Source organism: Trachurus trachurus (assembly GCF_905171665.1).
Source record: "Trachurus trachurus genome assembly, chromosome: 24".
In the NCBI taxonomy this organism is placed as follows: domain Eukaryota; kingdom Metazoa; phylum Chordata; class Actinopteri; order Carangiformes; family Carangidae; genus Trachurus; species Trachurus trachurus.
Window position 1 is genome coordinate 17,657,288 of NC_139910.1, and position 7,278 is coordinate 17,664,565.

Sequence of the window (7,278 nt, forward strand, 5' to 3'; positions counted from 1 at the left end):
GAAGAAGCAGAAAAGACAAAAAATAAAAAGGGCAAAGCTGCTCAGAAACTGAAACGGCGTCCAGATGACTCAGTGCAAGAGAGACAAATTAAGAAAACTGGTAAATCTCATCAGAAAAAAACTGCTATTCAGCAGATGAGATCCCGTTCACCTGTCAGCCATGACGATGTTCTTGATGTCAACACGTACAAGGAACTGTGGATGTATGAGGGCACAGCATCCCCGAAACATCCTGGGACAATAATGCAGGTGACCGAGAGTCCAGGGAGACATGTTTGTGACGGTCCTCTCCAAGAAATCATACAGATAAAAGTGGGTGAAGATGATTCACATTACGGTGTTGTTAAACCAGAACCAGTCACATCACCAGAAGCAGATATGTCTGCTCAGCAACTGAAATGCTGTTCAGATGTCAGTAATGCCTGTCTTGTTGATGTGCAGAGTAATACGGAAGTTTGGTTTCATGAGGAGGACATCAAGCCCCAAATATACCCTGAGACAATAAAACAGCAGACAGGGAGTCCAGTGAGTGGAGTTTGTGATGGTCCTCTCCAAGATGTACAGATCAAAGAGGATGAAGATGAATCGTATCATGTTGCTGTTAAACCTGAACCAGTCTCTGTGGAAATAAGTGAACCTGTGGGATCCCTTGGTTGTAGTTTGTTAGCCATGTGTCCACCATCTGAAAGCAACATAAAAACAGAATCAGGAACAGAGGAGGCCCAGTATCTGGCCGGACCACAAGTATCTGAAGGATATGGTGTTCTAGCTGTATGTCCAAACACTGAGAGCAGTGTGAAAACCGAATCAGACGCTGACGATGTGAAGTTTGAAATCCCACTTGAATCTGTAGGATCCCAGGCATTCTGCTTTATAACCGCGCAGCAAGACACTGACAGTACTTAAATTAAAATGGAGAAAGAAAATGTGCCAGTTTTGTCCAACCGTTATGATGTTGTCTGTGTTCAAAAACAACATTCACACGTGGGGTATCTTACAATGAACAGAATAGTGGTGTAAACTGTATTTTTCTGAAGACCGTTCTGTCAGAGAATGTATCGTATCACTTGTTCAGTATGACAAAAATGTAAACAGATCTTTTCTTTCATTTTGTTGTATATTGTATGTCTTTCTGATTTCATTTCAAAAATAATGTTAATACACTGCACAAGATACTATGAAAATGAAAGTGTCCTATGTCTTTATAGACTACTGTATTTTTTCTATACATACAGTATATAAATAATTTCAAAGTATCTCCCTTTTTGTTTCATCTATGGCACAAAGATTAAAGGTTGAATATGGAGGATTCTTATTTAAAACTATATTTTTCAAAAATTATACATCCACGGGGCGCTTAGAGGGTGCAGACTACAAATTCATTAGATTGGGATTGGACAACAGCATTAAGACAAAATTTTGTGTGTCGACAGATAAATTTATCAGTTTCCACAACAGAGCATGAAATGCATTTACTCGCACTTGACAACCTTTATTAAGTATGTCTTTTGGATTTTAATGGCAAATAGTAAGTTATTTTGTCCACTGGCAAAACACAATTGATATAAATATTACAATAATACAGCGATGTTAATGTGGCTCTTTTCATAACCTGAAATTAGATTGCAACAAATTCACCGCCATGCCAAACATTTTAGAATAAAACGTGAATAAATGGGAGATCTAATTTTATTCGCTACAAATGTGTCATTGCCATATGACTTTTTGAGTATATTAATTTCCATCACTTCAGTTTGGGTAGCAGTTATTGTGACCGACAGCAAGCACATTGCAGTGACTCTATCTATCTGGCCTGTCTAGCCTCTACCGGGTCTTTTTACTAAACTTAACCAACTCTTTTCTTCATTGCCTAAACCCAACCAATGGTGGGACGAAAGGGCTGTGGGAACATAGGGCCTAATTTTCAGTGACAACAAAAGTTAGAAATGTGGGAACATAGGGCTGAGGGAACATAGGGCTGTGGGAACATAGGACCTAATTTTCAGTAACAACAAAAGTTAGAAATGTGGGAACATAGGGCTGTGGGAACATAGGAATGACCCCGCAGTGACAGAATAGGAAGAACCTCAAATGGACACTAAGATAAATGATCATTATTCTGAATTTTAAGGTAAACACTGATTTCCCCTTATAATCAGGTGACACATGAATGATGACCTTTTGATAGCTGCCTGTCGGTAAAAATGTCACCAAAAGAGGGTAGAATAGAATTGAAGTGAGCTTTTAAAAACTTTTATTTTGAAGTCCCCGCGAGCTGACGTTTCTATGCTTCCTGTGAACTCCGGGTTGAGAGGTTTCAGTCGTGGGTTGACGACAGTAGCCTACTTTTTTCCCCCAAAACTACGCGTGGTGCCAACAAAGGGAGAGGGAGACCAATCGACTACATTGTTTGGTAAGTCTACCTCCGCCTGTCTCGTCCTCTTTTTTTTCTATCATGGCGGAGAATGAACCTCTCTAGGAAGTCGACAAGCAGCGACCACAGCGATGGTGTTGTTTTGGTATGTTGCCGAGATTTTTTTTTTTTTAATTAAGGAAGTGAGTTGTGTGCAGAACGCCGTTTAATACAGTGAAGAACATGTGCACGAAGAACTCACTGCAGGTCAAGTCAGCCCTCGTTGTTTTGGAGGTGGCCTACACATTATGGGAAGAGCAAGAATGGTTTCAAAGTAAAAGCAAGCTTCCACGTAGCATTTAGTAGAGAGGCCATCTGAACGTAAACTTTTCACTGACAAAATAAGGTCTGTCTTGTTTGTCTAGTTCGGTCAGGATGTATGGAATCCCGACGCGATGCGATATGGCATTTCAGAATAAAAGCCCCTGAACTTTCATACGCCATGTGGGCTGCCTACATGAAAAAACTCCCCATTATTACTCCACAGTTCCACTGTACACTGATAGTAGTACTCAACTCAGGATGACACCCAGAAAAAATCAGGTCAATCTGATGTAGCATTTCAGAATATAAGCTGGGCTTTTCTGATGATTTTTTTTTCTGAGTTGAGTACTACCAGGGCCGTTGCTAGGAATCCTGGGCCCCCTGAAAGAATACTAAAGTGGGCCCCTGCCCCCTGACTTTTCCACTTTTTTTCATAGACTACATATCTATTATCATTTTTTATTTAGCCTACTTTGTTTTGATGCTAATGCAGCATTACTATGAGTATTAGTCAGGGTCTAAGCAGAGTAATTCAGTCATACAAAGATTAGACTACTGGGGTTTTTGTGGGCCCTGCCGGGCGCTGGGCCCCTAGAATTATCATCACCTTTCTCCCCTATACAACGGCCCTGAGTACTACTATCAGTGTACAGTGGAACGGTTGAGTAATAATGGGGAGTTTGAGGTCTGAGGTCGAGTACTGTCAGTGTCTTACTGTGATAGAGCAAAGAGAAATGTGAATGTTCGGAGGGCTTCTATTTTGAAATGCTACATCAGATTGACTCTATGGATTAACCTGTTTTTTTTGGGTGACACTCTGAGGTTTAGTACTATCAGTCTGAAGCATGGATGTATGGTCTGAAGTGGCACGGTTGAGTAATAACGGCTAGTTTTTTTTGTTTTTTAATGTTAATCTTAATGTACATGGAGCACAGTGAAATATGAAAGTTCAGAGGGCTTTTATTCTGAAATGCTACGTCAAATTGACGTGACGTTTTCTGGTTGACACCATAAAAGAGGTTGACACCCTAGAAGCTTGCTTTTACTTTGAAATCAGTCCTTTCTCGCTCTTGCCATGATAATGTGTAGGACAGGGGTGTCCAAACCTTTGGCAAAGAGGGCCAGATTTGGTGAGGTGAAAATGTGAGGTGGCTGACCATTCAGCCTGACATCCTTTATATGCAAATGAACTATTTAATACTTTTTTTTTTATTGCAAATGGCATTATTTTCATTTCTTCACATAGAATAAATAAATCTAATCAAGTTTTTTTTTTTTTTTTACCAAAATCACTCTGCTTTTCATATTTGAAGACCACATAAAATGAAAAAAAAAAAACTTTCAGGAAGCTTAAACATATCTAGGTTCATTGTAAACATTGCATATTTGATATTATATTTTAGAAATGGGCTGGAAAGGGTCAAGGGTCGTGCGGCCACAGGTCTGCTACCATCTTCTGGTGAAATATAAATAGCTTTGTAAACTTTGGACATGCCTGGTGTAGGATATGCGCACACCGTAAAACAACGTGAGGGTTGGCTTGACCAAACATTGTTTCAAAGTGAGGGACGGTGTCGTGCGGCGAGGAGTATTTGCCAAAAACTGAGTCATGCCTCTGGTGTTGTACATAGAGGTAGATTTTGCCCCAAAGTGACTTTATATCACTCAGAGTAAGATTTATAAGATTTGACCTCAACCAGTGCTTTTTTTTTTTTTTTTTTTTTTTTACCAAAACATTTATTTGAAAATGTAAAGGGACATTATTGTAATTATATATCCAAATAGCTTTTAGTGGTCATATCTGAATTACTCACATGAAAAGTTATAGGCTATAGGCTACCAAAACAAGAATGTCCATATGTATTTTTTTTCCTACCAAAACAAGAATGTCCATATGTATTTTTTTTCCTGTCAAGCCATGATTTCAGAGGTTTGTCCACTGGAACGTCATGCCAAACTTAGATGTCGATAAAAAAAAACGATAAAGATGTCACAAAGTCAGCAAAATCATGTAAGGGAGAAATTGTGAGGAATTGGGGAAAAGTGAACACAACTGAGTTTTAGTGGGGTATGATTTAGTTGATGTTATTTTTCTGTCTTAATTATACCATGATTTGAATTTGAAAACAAACAAATCAAATGTTATACATCCCCCTCCAGTCATTTACATTGTGAATAATGTGATTCATTTTTGTGAAGAGCTCTAAGACATGATGTGCATGTGTGAACGTGTGTTTCTCTCTCTCTGTGCTTTTTTTTTATTTTCTTGTGAAGCCACCAATCTTTTTTTTATGCCTCTGGTTTTTGCTCACAGCCTGTGTGCGTTTTCCAAGTCAGTTTCCTGTGATGTGTCTTGTTCTTGTTATTGTGGTGCACTAAACCATAATAGGCTCACTACTGCCCCCTGAGGCCGGAGGCATTGCTGGCACTGATGGTTGAGAGTCTGGTGTCCATGGACACTTATTGCCCACTTAAAGCAAAACTAAAAAAATGTTTGATGTGGGTTTGTGTGAGGTATTTATCTATTGTCCATGTATTACCTGCAGTAAGTTGAGATCAGCCAGCTGCCATCTGAGAGCACAGATGGGAGAACTGGCACTGGAGCCAGTCAGTGTACTGCTGTTGACAAGGTCACCTCCAAAACAGTCTTTTCAGTCTCACCCCACCCCATCTTTTTTCACGCTTAATTCAGAATGTTTTCACTTCTTTATCCTACTGTTAAACAGCTATTTCATGTGGAACTACATTTTTCACACATTGAACTACTGTATTCCTACACGCAAGTGCAACCTATCCTTAATTCTGTCAGACTCAAATTAATGGCACACAAATGACCATCACAACTGAAATCTTGACTCATATCGCAATCCCATTATCTGACAAAATATTTTGCAACATATTTTATGGCTAAGTAACTGGCTTGTTTGGAAGCACACATTTAGTATCTCATCGTCTCCTACTCAGTGTATGAAATGGTCAGGAATATAATTACTGCTGTTCCCGGTCTTTTGTGAATGCTGTGGAAACAATACATGGAAAAACTGACTGTATCAAATTGTGTTTTCATTCAGGGCTACGTTGAGCCAGCACAATCCCATCACTGGACGCCAGTACAAAATGTGGCCCTGAGATGTTGGAGCAAGTCACAGCTGAGCTGATCATGTTTTCCAAGGTGAGTTGCAAATTCAACAGTATATTTAATTACATCATTTGAGGTTGGCCAGTGTCACGAATCATGAAACATAACTCCTGATGGATCGGGTAAGGTATAGCTTCAGGTAAGGGGAGGAAATGCATGTTAACAGGGACACCAAATATTTATTCAACTGAAATATATTTTACACTCCCAGTATCAGTCTGCCTTCTTTGACTTAAGGACTTTGATTCGTAATTGTAGGAAGTCAAGGTGAAAAAAGTTTATTAAACAGGCTACATCAACTTTTAAAGGTAACCGATGTCATTGTTGGCCAATGGCCAATAGTAAAGTCAGAGGGTTGGAGCCATGCTTCCATGGGTTTGGTAAACTGTGAACTTGCTTTTACTATAGTGACCAAGAGAGGAAGGGAGCTAGAAATCTCAGCACCTGAGAGAAAAGCTATATTTTCAGATTTTTCACAATTTTTATTTGTATGATCCAGTTTCCATTCTTGAAATGCTATACCTTTTCACAATAAGCACATTAGGGTGCACACATTTTCCCATTAACTTTGTTTTTAAGTTTTAAATAGCTCAAACTACATGCCTCCACTACAAAAAGTAGTGGAGGCATGTCCAGGTCTTGCTTTTGGCAAACACAATTATAGTTATAAAGAAGTCCCTCAAAGCACAACACAATGATTGATGTCATGTTTTTTTGTTGTTGCTGTTTAGTAGTCCAAATATCCAAGTGCACTAACAATAAGACACATATTTATCAAATCCTCTTTGTTACTCTGAACTATGTGACATTATCGTCAAATTAATGGGATGCTAACATATTTACATTGAGCATAACTTAAGGCTCAGATACAGTATATGTATGATTATTATATTGTATGATTCCCCTCTACCACCATACAGAAAAGGCCAGCCGATCAAGAAGATCACTGAGGATGGATAACGAGGACCAAAATTAGTCCTGAGTCTAAAAGTGAGCCATTTATACAAATCCTCTTTGTTACTGTGACATTATCGTCAAATGAATGGGATGCTAACTGATACCCCTTTCCCACTGGTCAAAAAACCCGTTTAAACCCGCTAACAATCGGCTTTTGGTGGCAGTGGGAAAGGCGCACCAGTCAAACGACTTGGCAAGCGACGCGGGTTAAAATCGCCTTTAATCGGCTCGGCTCCGATTGGCTTGCACTGGGAACGCCAGACCCGCGTCAACCCGCTAATTTACGTGATGACACTGAACGTTACGTGACGCCACGTCATCGCGCCGGTCGCGTCTCATATCACGTACCAAAACAAAGCTCTGCTCCGCTCTGCTCTCATCCGAGACTGGGATCAAAAGATCAAAGAACACTGACCGAAAACGATTGAAAAAAAGAAAAGAAGCGACAGTCTGTTTAACTGATGTGTTGTGCCGTGGACGTCCGCCATCCGGCCGCGGCAGACTC

The 7,278-nt window shown here is 39.8% G+C and overlaps 1 long non-coding RNA gene across 1 annotated transcript; it reads left to right on the plus strand.

Moving 5' to 3' along the window:
* The first annotated feature begins 2,302 nt into the window (after nucleotides 1-2,302).
* On the plus strand, nucleotides 2,303-6,806 carry LOC311007456. Its single transcript, XR_014596420.1, has 3 exons — nucleotides 2,303-2,413; nucleotides 5,749-5,849; nucleotides 6,737-6,806. It is a non-coding gene; the product is annotated as an uncharacterized lncRNA (long non-coding RNA).
* Nucleotides 6,807-7,278: the final 472 nt, after the last annotated feature.